Source organism: Pseudophryne corroboree, chromosome 2, assembly GCF_028390025.1.
Source record: "Pseudophryne corroboree isolate aPseCor3 chromosome 2, aPseCor3.hap2, whole genome shotgun sequence".
NCBI classification, from domain to species: domain Eukaryota; kingdom Metazoa; phylum Chordata; class Amphibia; order Anura; family Myobatrachidae; genus Pseudophryne; species Pseudophryne corroboree.
In genome coordinates this window covers 722,687,370-722,701,999 of record NC_086445.1, presented here as the reverse complement: position 1 = coordinate 722,701,999, position 14,630 = coordinate 722,687,370, and positions in this window count along the sequence as shown.

The following is a 14,630-nucleotide window of genomic DNA, read 5'->3' as shown; positions in this document are numbered from 1 at the left end:
TTCGGCACTGTCGGGGCATGCTCAGAGATTGGTGAGCTGCTGGCATGCCTCCAGTCCCCCCTGTCTCTGGTGAATAGATTCTGTGCGCATGCGCACAGCGTCTATTCACCACTGCTCTGCATATGCTGTGCAGAGTGACAGGAGCCTCCCAAGTGACAGTGGGACAGTGACCAAAAAACGGGACTGTCCCACGAATGGGACAGTTGGGAGGTATGCTATAGATCAAGCCTGAAAACCCCGTGGCTCTCCAGCTGTTGTAAAATTACAAGTTCCAGCATGCCCTGCCACAGTTTTGCTATAAGAGAATACTTAAACTGTGCCAGAGCATGCTGGGATGTGTAGTTTCACAATAGCTGGAGAGCTGTATTACGGATATATATAATATCTGTAATATAATGTAAATTCCTAGAAAAATATTCTTGTTGCGTTATATAATAACACATAAAATAATATACTGTAGATCAAATATACAGTAAGTCCTTTCTTTTGAAAAACCTCATGCTGGCAAATAAATTAAAAGTCTTATAGAATTTCAATTAGTGTCTTATAAAGTAACATACTGTACCATAGTGCATCTTGGCATGCTTAAAAGTACCTCAGAATTTGAATCAACTATGCTTTAGATTCCAAAAGTGAAAGGTCATTCTTATTCAAGTTTAAGACTTGGGGGTAAATTTACTAAGGTGGGAGTTTTTTTAGAACTGTTGATGTTGCCCATAGCAACCAATCAGATTCTACTTAACATTTGTCTAGCTACTTCTAGAAGATAATAGATACAATCTGATTGGTTGCTATGGGCAACATCACCAGTTCTAAAAATCTCCAACCTTAGTAAATTTACCCCGTGGAGAGAGATAAAGTACAAACCATTAAGCTCCTACAGTAACTGGCATATTACATGTTGTGTTTGAAAAATGTCAGAATCTGGTTGGTTGCTACTTTACCTCTGTCCACTTTATATTTCTCCATGGGGAAGATGTACTAAGGTTTGGAGAGTAATAATGTGTAGATCAATAAACAACCAACCAATCAGCTCCTAACTTTTCAAACACAGCCTGTAAAATGGTAGTTAGGGTCTGATTGGCTGATATTTCATCTATCTCCACTTTATCACTCTCCAAGGCTTAGTACATTTCCTCCAAAACTCTCCAATGCTTAGTGCATATAGACCCCTGAGTTTATAATGGTCTTTCATGCATTCTTTTTAAATAACATTGATAGGTTTTATCAATCTACTGTAAGCCCTATTGTATCTCTGTTAAGAAATGTATTGCCCATATTAATCATCATATCAAGAGATATATTCCTATCAGAGATGATTTATACAACCATTTAAAGATGGGGAGAAAACATCTCTTCTTTCAACGGTTTAGGCTGAAGAATGCTTGCTAGTAATAAAATATTTTTTATCAGTTTGTTCTAGCTAAAAGATATACTTCAAAATTATGGGTCACATTAATATACATGAACTTAACTAAAGTGTTTATTTATTTGTAAAAAATAGAAGTAATCAGCGCCTAATAATGCCCAGAAAATGACGGTGGGGACATAGAATGAAATTTAGTGAAAAAAATGGGACAAGCACTTATCTCAGATAGGAATCTTTGGTCCTCAGACCAATATCATCACAATGATATGCAAAAGAGAAAAAGAAACAACCAATAGTGTGTACCGTTTAAACCTATATGTACTTATAGCATTTTTCTACTTAGTGAGTGTTAATTGGAAATGCTCCCAGAATATCACACTCCACAATAGCGTAGTAGAAAGATAATTTTTCACATTTAATTAAGTACATAAAATATATCCACGGTTTAAAATGAGCAGGTATCGCATGTACAAGAAACAAATGATATAGAAGCTTATCTGTCCATAAAAATAGGGTCCAGTATATCTCCCTTCACATTTACTTTAGTACATAAATTAAACCACGGTTTAAAATGAGCAGGTATTACACATACAAGAAACAATTGATATAAAAGCTTATCTGTCCATCAAAAGAGGGTCCAGGGTAACTTCCGACGCGTTTCATCCCAATGCAAAGGACTTCATCAAGGTATTTATTTATTTAGTTATTTTATAGCACCAACATTCAGTTGCGCTTTACAATTGTCAATACAACAGTAAAGAGACTGAGTAATAACAGAAAAAGAGCTACAGTACGCAGGCCTGTCTCACAAGCTTACAATCTAAAGTAGTGCTTTAGCTGTATTTATAGAAAAAATAATTATCTTTGTCCTAATAAGACTGCTTTCTAACAGGGAAATTACCAACCTACAAAAAGTATATAGACCAAGATAGAAAACCGAGCAATTATAAATACAGTACATAATTTTTTTTACTTTATTGTGAAGTAAGCACTCCAATCTGATAATCACTACACTGTACACTATGATAGGCACTTTATTGCTTGAGTAATTACATTCATTTAATTGTACAGTATCATATCACCCATAAGGATAACATAGAAAGGTCACATGGGAGGAAAACATTTAGAGCCTTTACAATGCAGTATTATGAATATATTATTTAATGTCTGGAGATAAAGGGGGAGTGGTACAGTTGGCACATTTTCTTGGGTGTCAATATAATGTTTGCTACATCATGTACTTGGACAATTTGTCTATTTTAAAAGAGCCCTCTTATGTAGTGGTAAGCACTGGGCCATTTGCCGGGTTTTGTGTTTGGATCTGGCTCTCCTTCGTGTTTTGGACCTGTATTGGTTTTGCTAAAATCACCCTTGTGAGTTTTGGATCTGTTTAAAAAAAAAAAAAAATATCATAAAAATAGCTATAATAATAGAATGTGGGGTTGTTTTTGTTGCTAATAATTATTACCCTTAATAACATTCATTTCCACTCATTTCCAGTCTATTCTGAACATCTCAAAGCTCACAATATTGTTTTTATCCTGTTTAGGCCAAAAGGTTGCAACGAGGTAGCTGGATGACTAAGCTAAGCGACAGCAGTGGGCAGAAAACACGTGGCAGTTAACAAAATATTTTTTTAATGATGTAATCATCCATTAAAAAATATTTTCAAATGAGGATTCTGGGGTACATTTACTAAGCAGTGATAAGAGCGGAGAAGTAAGCCAGAGGAGAAGTTGCCAATGGCAACCAATCAGCACTGAAGTAACATCTATAATTTGCATACTATAAATTGATACAGAGCGGCTGATTGGTTGATGGGAAAATTTCTCCACTGGCTCACTTCTCCACTCTTATCACTGCTTAGTAAATGTTCCCCTAAGTACTACTTTTCCTCAAAGAAATCTTTGACATGCAGAAGGTTAGTTATATTAATTTAATTTAAATTTAATTAATTTATAATTATTATTAATAATATTAATTTGAATGAATCACAATGTGGTGATAAGAAGAATTATGAAAATAGGACAATAAGTTATAACATAAGAATATGATGTACGGACAAAACACCCTGAAATGGACTGAAAGCACACCTGGATGTATACTGGGAATATACAGCGCAAAATATACAAAAATAATCATTTTTATGTTGAGTGAACGGACAGAACACCCCTAGATGGACAGAGCAGTGATCAAGATTTCACTGTACAAAAAGATGAATTGAGCAAAGAAGAATAAAAAAGACTATATTTTAGATGCTGTAATAATGATTTTATTTTATTTTGGATCAAGTTTTTCTGTTCCTCAAAGATATCTTTGATATGCAGAAAGTTCGCTATTCAAGTGTGAAGAGTTTAGTTATATTAATTTAATTAAAATATAGTTAATTTATAATAATAATAATTATTATTATTATTATTATTATTATTATTATTATTTATTAATAATAATATTAATTTGAATTAATCACAATGTGGTGATAAGAAGAATTATGAAAATAGGCCAATAAGTTACAACATAAGAATATGAGCTATGGATACAGCACCCTGAAATTGACAGAGCATGCCTGGATGTATACTGGGAGGATACAGCACAAAATATTTTAATAAGATGTCTTTTATTTTAGGTGTACTGACAGAACACCCCTAGATGTTTGGAGCAGCTGCAGTAACTAGATTTATAATGGGATGACACAGCACAAAATATGAATTTAAATCAATATATATATATAATTTTTTATATCACACACTGCGGTTACAGTGTCGCACAAATGAGTCAGAAATATATATTATTACACACTGCAGTTTAGCTTCACCAACAGCGTCACACAATATGTGTATGAGTAGGAATTATTATACTGCAATCTGACTGTCAGTGTCACAGTACTTATGAAAATAAAATAAACATTTTATAGTACACTGGGGTAAAGCACAACCAAAAAATAATAATTTTTGTAATTATAATTTTGGGATTTTTGTTTTCAGCTTTTATTATCTTAATCTTGCACTGTGGTGGAGCCTCTGGATGAAAGGACAGAAAGTCCCCCCAAAAAAATACCAATAAGTCCAAGTATCAGGGTTAACTGGATACCCCCCCCCACAGTGAATTACCACAGCTAATTGAATTCCCTTATGTATGTATATAATTCTCTATACAGTATGTAATAGTTTTAATATCAAATGGCTCAAATCTAAGTGATAAGCTCTCAAATGACACAGGGAGGAAAAAAATCATACTATTGCACACTTAGAGGGTGGTGGGGGGTCTGTGTGCTAAGCCTTGGAGAGAGATAAAGTGGACTGAGATAAACAACCAACCAACCAACCAACCAGCTCCTGTCATTTTTCAAACACAGCCTGTAGCATGGCAGTTAGGAGCTGGTTATCTGGTACTTTATCTCTCCCCAAGGCTTAGTACATGGACCCCTTGGTTATTTAAGGAGATTTTAGGTTGTTCAAGAGCTGTCCCAACCCTCTTTTCCTACTATTTTCCAATTACTTAATTATAATTATTTTTCAGTAGCAAGGATTATCCAATGTATGCACCTAAACAGCCGTTAGGCAAAACGTGATTTATTCAATGTTGATTACATTAATGAATACATATTTTTTTGACAAAATTACCCAGTTGTGATTCATATCTGATTTTCTCCATTTTGTGCTTTATGAAAAGTGCATTGAAGCATTTACTAAACTATTATTGCTCTTTAGTTTTCACATGGCATGAGCACAAAATATTTTAATCTTTATTTAATAAACATGCCAATTAGTTAAACATGTTTGAAAAGGATGTACAGTAGTCTACAAAATACAAACTACACTAGATTATTTTATTAATACTGGGGGTCATTCCGAGTTGTTCGCTCGTTATTTTTTTTTCGCAACGGAGCGATTAGTCGCTAATGCGCATGTGCAATGTCCGCAGTGCGACTGCGCCAAGTAAATTTGCTATGCAGTTAGGTATTTTACTCACGGCATTACGAGGTTTTTTCTTCGTTCTGGTGATCGTAATGTGATTGACAGGAAGTGGGTGTTTCTGGGCGGAAACTGGCCGTTTTATGGGTGTGTGTGAAAAAACGCTGCCGTTTCTGGGAAAAACGCGGGAGTGGCTGGAGAAACGGAGGAGTGTCTAGGCGAACGCTGGGTGTGTTTGTGACGTCAAACCAGGAACGACAAGCACTGAACTGATCGCACTGGCAGAGTAAGTCTCGAGCTACTCAGAAACTGCACAGAGAAGTCTTTTCGCAATATTGCGAATCTTTCGTTCGCAATTTTGATAAGCTAAGATTCACTCCCAGTAGGCGGCGGCTTAGCGTGTGCAAAGCTGCTAAAAGCAGCTTGCGAGCGAACAACTCGGAATGACCCCCACTGTACGAGAAGAAATGCAATACTGTCATGTTGGGAAATTTGTATTAACTTATGAAATGAATAAAAAAAAGAACTAAATTGTAATATATAATTCGCTTTTTTATTATGCATATTGGAACATTTACAGTATAAATTATTTTTTGCAGGTAATACACATAAATTGTGCAGTAAAAGATAACTGCTCCTAAAACAAGAAGAAATAAATTAACCTTTAGAGGAGTTCAAGGAGTTAAAAAAATGAAGAGATTCAATAGTAACCTTGCAGATATAGGGCCTAATTCAGCATGGATTGTTATTCTGAGAAATTGTAGTTGTCTGGGAGTAGAAAGGAACAGTCCCGTCAGGAACAATAAACGCCCCTTGCAAGTTTACAAAAGCATCACCGATCGCTATCCATTCACAGATGCATACGCAATTTCCAGAACATCAAATATTTTTTGCTGTTTGAGTAACTGTGAGTAGATCTGAGGCTGTCACTAATCTGCGAGAAAATGTAACCCCCTGTCCAAACGCAGGTTTTGTACGCTATTACCATCAGTTGCAGAGCTGGCATTGGCCATCATTCTGAGTTGATCGCTTGCTGCCATTTTTTGCAGCACAGTGATCAGGTTACTACTGCGCATGCGTATGCACCGCAATGCGCACGCACGTAGTACGGGTACAAACAGCATAGTTGCTGTGCAATGCTTCTAGCGACGAATCCATTCGCACAACCGATCGAAAGGAGATTGACAGGAAGAGGGCGTTTATGGGTGTCAACTGATCGTTTTCTGGGAGTGGTAGGGAAAATGCAGGTGTGTCCAGGCGTTTGCATGGTGGACGTCTGACGTCATTTCCGAGACCGGACAGGCTGAAGTGATCACAAGGGCTGAGTAAGTTCAGACCCACTCTGAAACTGCAAAAAACTTCTTCGTACCGCTCGGCTGCACATGCGATTGCACACTTGCAAAGCGAAAATACACTCCCCCGTGGGCAGCGACTATGTGTTAGCATGGCTGCAAAAAGTAGCTAGCGAGCGATCAACTCGGAATGAGAGCCATTGTATATTAAACACGCCACACCTCAAATGCCTTATTTCAATTACATTCTTTATTTTTCAAGCGATCCCTGAAAACTCACCTCTTCAGACAAGCTTATCAAATTCCAGACCCACCCACATAGCCTTCGATGCCTCCCTATCTAATGCCTCCGAATTTATTTACATCCCCTATGTACAGTCCACAGATAACCTCATATATTTTGTCTTTCTTCACTTTCACGTCCTCCTAACTCTTGGCCAACATTGCTGAGTGACCATATCACACAACTCTTTAAGAATCTTTGCAATCTGGCCAGACCAGTATGCAATAGGTAGCACCTATCCTTATGTGTCAATGCCTATTTCCCTATAGTTTGCAAGCTTCCAAGTAGGGCCTTCCCACTTCTTTGTCTGTCTGTTATTACCCAGTTTTGTTCTATTACTGTTGGTTCAATTGTAAAGTGTAACGGAATATGATGTACCAAATAAGAAACTGTTAACAAATAAAAAATAAATAAATAAATAAATAAATAATATTCTCTTCCAAAATAATCAAAATATTCTAATTAAAATTTCTGTTAATTTTTCCAAGGGGGTCATTCCGAGTTGTTCGCTCATTGCCGATTTTCCCAACGGAGCGATTAAGCCAAAAATGTGCATGCGCATAGTTCGCAGTGCGCATGCGGTTAGTATTTTAACACAAAACTTAGTAGATTTACTCACGCCCGAACGAAGATTTTTCATCGTTGAAGTGATCGTAGTGTGATTGACAGGAAGTGGGTGTTTCAGGGCGGAAACTGCCCGTTTTCTGGGAGTGTGCGGAAAAATGCAGGCGTGTCAGGGAAAAACGCGGGAGTGTCTGGAGAAACGGGGGAGTGGCTGGCCGAACTGCTGGGCATGTGTGTGACGTCAAACCAGGAACGAAACTGACTGAACTGATCGCTATGTGTGAGTAAGTCTCGAGCTACTCAGAAACTGCTAAGAAATTTCTATTCGCAATTCTGCTAATCTTTCGTTCGCAATTCTGCTAAGCTAAGATATACTCCCAGAGGGCGGCGGCCTAGAGTGTGCAATGCTGCTAAAAGCAGCTAGCGAACAACTCGGAATCACCCCCCAAGGACATTGTTGAGATTTTAGCCTTTATTGATTCTGGAGCAGCTGGATACTTTATATCTGCTCAATTTGTTAGGCTTTGAGAAATCACAGTTGCAGAACTTGAACAACCCATGTGGTTATCTGCTATTGATGGAAACAAAATAGGTAGTGTACATATTAGATTTACAATAAGATAGCACCTATTCAAATGTGGTCAAACTCTTACTGGAATTTTGGATATCGATGTTGTTTGCACTTGTAGGATTTGTGAATACTCAGAGCAAAGGTATGGAGTCTAATGTATAGGTAGTTTTTTATCAAGGACCACCACCAGGGAGTTTAGGCTTTACTGTACCTGATTTGCATGTTGCAGCCCTCAGACTGGGTTCTTAATGTATGGGGTTGGTGGACTCTGGAGGACTTAAGAGGACTCTGGAGGACTTAAGACAGGCTGCAAACTGGGCATCATATGGTTTACTGAGAGTGTTAGTCAGAAACAGGTTTGGCATGATCAGTTGAAAGGAAAGCCAATGTCAGAACCAGGAAGTCACTAGAAGTAATACCAAGGGGGCATGCTAGGAGAAATGTTAGATGGACAAGATCAGAACACAGGTAAGTGTATACTTGCAGTTCTAGCAGAACAGTCACTGGAGAAAGGCTAATGAGCCTAACACTTAGGCACTGAATAGTGACCAGGACTTCCTTAAATAGGGTGAGGATTTGAATTTTGTGCCAAATGCAACTTTATGTTTGGCACGAGGAGATGATGGCAGCCTCCACAGCAGATGGTGGGGGAGCACTGGCAGCAGGAGAAATTCACTGTGGTCGGTGCTGGCCAGCAGAAGACTGGCACAAGTCCATAATAGAGCCACTGCTGCCCTTGGGAAAACAGTGCCACCAGACCCAACAAGCAGGAGCCTAGCTCTGGTATGCTGTGACGTTACCCCTTTCTCTAGGGGTGAGTAAAACACATGAAACAGAAGGTTTATGTGGAAACTTCTTGTAGAAGTTGCTTACCAGTTAAAGGGCATGGACATACATGGACTTCACACAACATCTTTCCGCTGGACCAAAATCCTTCCATTCCCAAAAATCCATCCTCAGGAGATTCTAGAGTGCAGAATTTGTTTAACTTCATTTTCTAATGCGGTTAGCTGAAATAGCAGTAGGAAGGCACTTAGAATAGGAAAACTCTTGAAGGATTACAGGTTTAAGCAGGAATACATTAAATACACTAGGGATCCTAAGTGTAGGTGGAAGCTTAATTCCGAATAAAACTAGATTGATACCTTGATGAATTTGAAATGGCCCAATAAATATAGGTGCAACTTTCATAGTATGTACCATCAAACATACAGTAGATGTTTGTTTGAAAGCAAAACCCTGTCTCCCTGCTTTAACAAAGGAACTTTCCTTTTTTTTTTATCAGTGACGGACTTGTAACGTAAAAATAAGCTTTTTGTAAATTCTTAACTTTACTCCAGACTTCAACACAGTATGTATTGGTGTCACAAAGTGCTGGAAGAGGAACTGACTGACAGGAGGGCAATTCTGGCAAGTTGAGATGAAAACCATTCAAAATGTAGAAGGGAGAAAAGTCTGACACCTTATGGAATAGAATATTATGGGTGAATCTGGTCTTTGGCAGCAAAGAAACGCAATCATAATGATTGGCCGATGATGTCCTATATACTGATAAATTTCTCTACCTATTGATTTATTCATTCTGTTTGGATGAGGAAGGTAGACTGATGAGAAGTTTCATTTAATGTTGAAACATTTGCAAAGAGACCCCAAAAACGTAGAAGTAAACTGTACTCTCTGTTCTGAAATATTTTTTTCAGAAGATCCATGCAGGCTGAACATTTGTTTAATGAAAGTATTGGCTAGTAATCTCTATAATAGTACACAAAAAGGCAGCCTTAGAAAATCTATCCACTACCACACAGGTGGTAATTAACTGTTGACAGGAGGGTAGTCCTGAAATAAAGTCAATGGAATTACGAGTCCATGGACAATCAGGAACTGGTGAGAGATGCAAGGGCCATATAGAAAACTGTGGTTTGTTCTTGTGCTGGGCATAAGGAGAACCAGCTGCTACAAAGTCTTTTACATCCAGCTGCCACCAGAAATTCCTAAGGATTACATCTAAAATGTTCTTCACCCAAGCATGTCCAGTGAAATGTGATGCATGTGCTCGTTGTAGTAGTTTTAGATGAATATCAGGGGACACTGTATGGGGTGATATTTTCAACAGCTTTTGACAGCATTTTGTTCATGTATAACTCAATTTTGTATAAGTATAACTTCATTGCTTTATATATGTACTTTTTATTAGCATAAGTGCTTTTGCAGACATATAGACACCAGTTAGAAATATAGCTCCACAGCTTTCACATTTGACCTAGTGCGAAGGACATAGTGAGTGGGGAGTGTACACAGCTTTTAGGCCGGCTGATTATAATAAATATAGTGTATGTTCCTATTATCAGTATCTCAGATGGAAACTGTCTAGTAAGTTGTTTGGGGTATTGTGTTCGGAAGTGGGTGAAAGGGAAACTTGTCATGTCAAAGATAAATTATCTTATGTGACTGACTACTGCACCCAGCTTCAAAGACACTGAAAGTAATCTTGCAGGTAGGCTATAATTACTCTTCCCTCCAGCTTTTAACTTGTGATGAAGTTATAAGATGGAACCCTGGAGAATCATCTGAACTTCATTATTTAAACTAGTTAATCAATGACTATCATCTGGGGCAGATCTTAAAACATCTGCGATAAGAGCTGAGTATTTTAATTGCTATTATTGTAACTGAGTATAACTTGTTACTTACTTGCATGTTTTCAGTGTTGTAATGGGGCCCACACGCGGTGATATTTGTGCTAGCTGAGATTTGAGCCTATACAATGTGTGCTATGTGATTTGGACTAAGTGGGATATGCTTTTTGAACTACATCCAATTTTGAATACACTACAATGTACTATGTGTGCTGTAGTACCAAAATACCTGCCTGCACATACTATTTTGCCTTGAGATATGGACTAGATGGGAGCGCGCATTGCATCGCAAGGGACAATACACATGTTGCTATTTGAACTAGATGTGATGCTATTTGAACTAAAAAGATCAAATAGCATGTAATAATAGCACTGTGTGTGGGCACCATAACTTAGATAAATAAATGCTTATCTTTTATAAAATGTCCATTGTCAGTCTCCATATTTAACACATTGTATCCCAGAACCCGGACGCTTGAGGGTTTTTTTTAACCGACAACAGACACAAACGATTTTCAATGAGGAATCTTTCTAAGTTACAGAAGTGAAGAAAGTTGGATTGAAAATGGAATTGCTTTCACAAGTTATCTCTTCTTCAGTGGTACAGAATGAATGAGACAATGCATCAGACTTGACATTTTTGTTTCCAGAATGGTATGTGACGACCCTATGAAATCAAAGAACAACTACCATCTGTCCAGATAATAATTCAAACAATGGGCCTGATGTAAATGTAGCTGTGAATCTGTGTGAAGGTTAATGTGTAAAAATATGCTAAAAATGCCACCACCTGGAAATGTATGGAGACACCCACCGGCGGGCTAGCTAATATCAGCAACTATATACACAAATGTAATGGTGGTTGCAGATCCTTCCATAATTGACCATCTGAGTGACTCATGCTCACCCAGTGATCAGCACCAGCATCGCCCCCCATGTGAGCAGTGCCCCACCATAGTAATCAGTGCTGGCAGCAGCCCCCCTAGTAGTCGGCGCCAGCAGCACCCTTACTTCCCTAGCTGGAACAACAGAGTTCGTAGACCTGTGACAAGTGAGTCATGTTATCCTCTATCTCTCCACATGCAGCAGCACAGTCACTCCCAAAATAATAGCTGCACAGACTCCACTGCCCGCAACCCCCCACCTAGTACAGCATCATAGTCTGCCCTGCCTTCCCCCCAGTACAGCAGCACTGTCTCCCCTGTCTGCTTCCCCCACATAACAGCAGTATTATACTGTACTGTAGTATGCTGCCCTAACCACTCTGTGTTATATTGCCTTATACTGAACTATGCTGCGATAATCTCACCCATCTGACCCCTCTATCCCTGCAATCATCTCCTCCTGACCTCTCTGTCATTGTGCAATAACCTCACACCCCTCCTCTTGCTCCTTTACACCAAGATTCAGTAACACCAAAAGCACTGTTGCTAAAAATGTATGGGACATAGAATTGGTCAATTGTCACTTGTGTTTAACTATTGGTTCTGCTTGCTGATTGGCATTATTAGCAGAAGAAGAACAGTCATGCGGACCCTGGTCATTAGTTCAGGCAGCAGGACCCCTGTGTCATCAGCACCGGCAGTGGGTCCCTGTCATCAGCTGCACCTGGGTGAGCAGCAGCTGCTGCAGTTATCAGGGGAGCAGAGCCATAATTTTTCCTCCACCTGTCCCCTCACAGCAGCCTGTGTTCTGTGTGAATCCCAGGCATATTTCTGGCTGCTGTGTGTGTGCAGTGGGGGGGTCTAAATTGAAAGAGCTACATCTTCAATTTGGGAATTTAACAATTAGATTCTAAAAATATTCGTACTGACTTTTTTAACTCCACCATCCAAAACACTGTATATGGCACACCAAGATGGTGAAACAAGCCTAAAAAATGGTTGTAAGGATTCTTTATGTTTTTGCTATGGCTATGCTGATAAAACTGCATTGCAATAGTTAAGTTCATTTTGTGCACTGATTCGCCTTTTCGCAGGATTTTCTTCAGTAGCAGGACATTTTCTTCTGTTCAGTAACCCTCTTGTGCTCTTAAATAATGTGATTTGCCAACAGAAATCCTTTTTATTGAATTAAGAATCAATAATGTATTAAGTGGCTTAGGACACGATTAATCACTGAATGAAACTGTGACCCAAAAAGCCAAGGTTGTTAAAACACATTCAAAGCCAACATCAATTCTGAAGGATCTGTAGAAAAGTGGTGGTTTTGTTTTCTGTGGGGGAAATAGGAGACTTAGGGAGATAATTTGAGAATATAGCAAAACAACAACTAAACTGCAAAATACAATTGTTCATCTAGCCATACACACATCCTGGTTATTGACTGTACCTGCAGTGATATGGATCATGAACTGCAGGTGTTGTTCAATGCACTGCCAAATTCTCTAAAGAAAACATTTTATAGAAATTGTATTTTCAGAGTTTTACTTACAGCTCAAAGAGATGCAATTAGGAGCAGCCAGCCAATATTCAGGGTTATGTTAAGTTACTTACAGTTACAACATGACATTTCAACAATTTCTCAGCTGTTTAGTAAGAAACAACCTATTACAACTGTTGACTTCTGATGTTAGTTAATAATATGTAAAGCCCCGGGCTCTTGAGAAAGTGAATGAATATTAATTTGCTATGTTGTGAATATAGCAATTTTACTTAAATTAAAATGAATATATGATTATAATAATAATAATAATAATAAAATGTTTTTATGAACAGGCTAGAAAATAAACGTCTAAAACAGCTATGAATTTTGTATTGCAAAATTGAAGTGCTTTATTGAAATGTTTGAGAAAACAGGTTAGTTTTGAAACTATTTCTTAAGATTTCTAACGAGGAGACCTCTCTGCCTGTGGCAACAAATGCAAAGGAATTGGGAAAGGACAGAACAGGACAAATGTCCCTATCTGTTTTTCTTCTGGCGCTAATAACAGTTGTTAATTGATTAATAGTGAAACAAAAGCAGCTGAGTAAGACAACTAGCTAGGTTGCCAACAATAAAGAACTATTATAAAAGAAGAAAAATACTCTGCGCTTCATGTACACTGTATCAAACTAGAGTGTGCAGTCTGTCATGTAGAATAATTGACTCAGTAGAACTTCAAAGATACATAAAATCAATTTATATTCAATAATCTTTAAAAGTGACAAATTTTAACAAACAAGCAGCATATAGTTTGCAACAAATAGCTATTATGTATTAACCACAATTGGTATAGCAAACAATATATTAAAACTAATTACTTGATTCTATTTGGTAAATGAAATTAACACACACTGGCGTCCCAGTGATTATTAAAATGTCCCGCAAAGAATGATCACAGCCTTGTAGTAAAGAGCTTATAAAGATGATGGTGTATAATTACCCATGTGCTGGTTCCTGAGATATTATGTAGACAGGGTCCGTTTTTATAACTGTGCACATATATGGGTAAGATATACTTTTTGAAGCTGATTAGAAGCTAATTCAAGGGCTGCCGTTTAATTAACGCACGGCACTGTTCCGAGCAAATGGTAATCTTTAGTAAACCTGTACGTGGATCTCCAGAAGACTCTCTCCTCGTCACGGGTTTTGACCTCGCAGCGGAGGCCAGCAGCAATCACTCAGTGAGGGCAGACGGAGTCCTGGATGTCAGTGGTACAGCACAGAGATCGGAGACAGTGCTACAGCTGAGAGCCGCCGGCTGAAGCGTCCGGCGTGTAGCAGACCGTAATAGGTTAGAGCTGTGGAGAGCCGTATGTAGGCTCAATTGGCGGGTTGATTCCAAACGACTAAACGTGGAAAGTGGGCGTCAACGCATTTCGTCTCCTTGGCAACTGGAGACTTCCTCAAGACGAATGTTGAGGAATCTTGAGGAAGTCTCCGGTTGCCAAGGAGACGAAACGCGTTGACGCCCACTTTCCACGTTCAGTCGTTTGGAATCAACCCGCCAATTGAGCCTGCATATGGCTCTCCACAGCTCTAACCTATTACGGTCTGCTACACGCCGGGCGCTTCAGCCG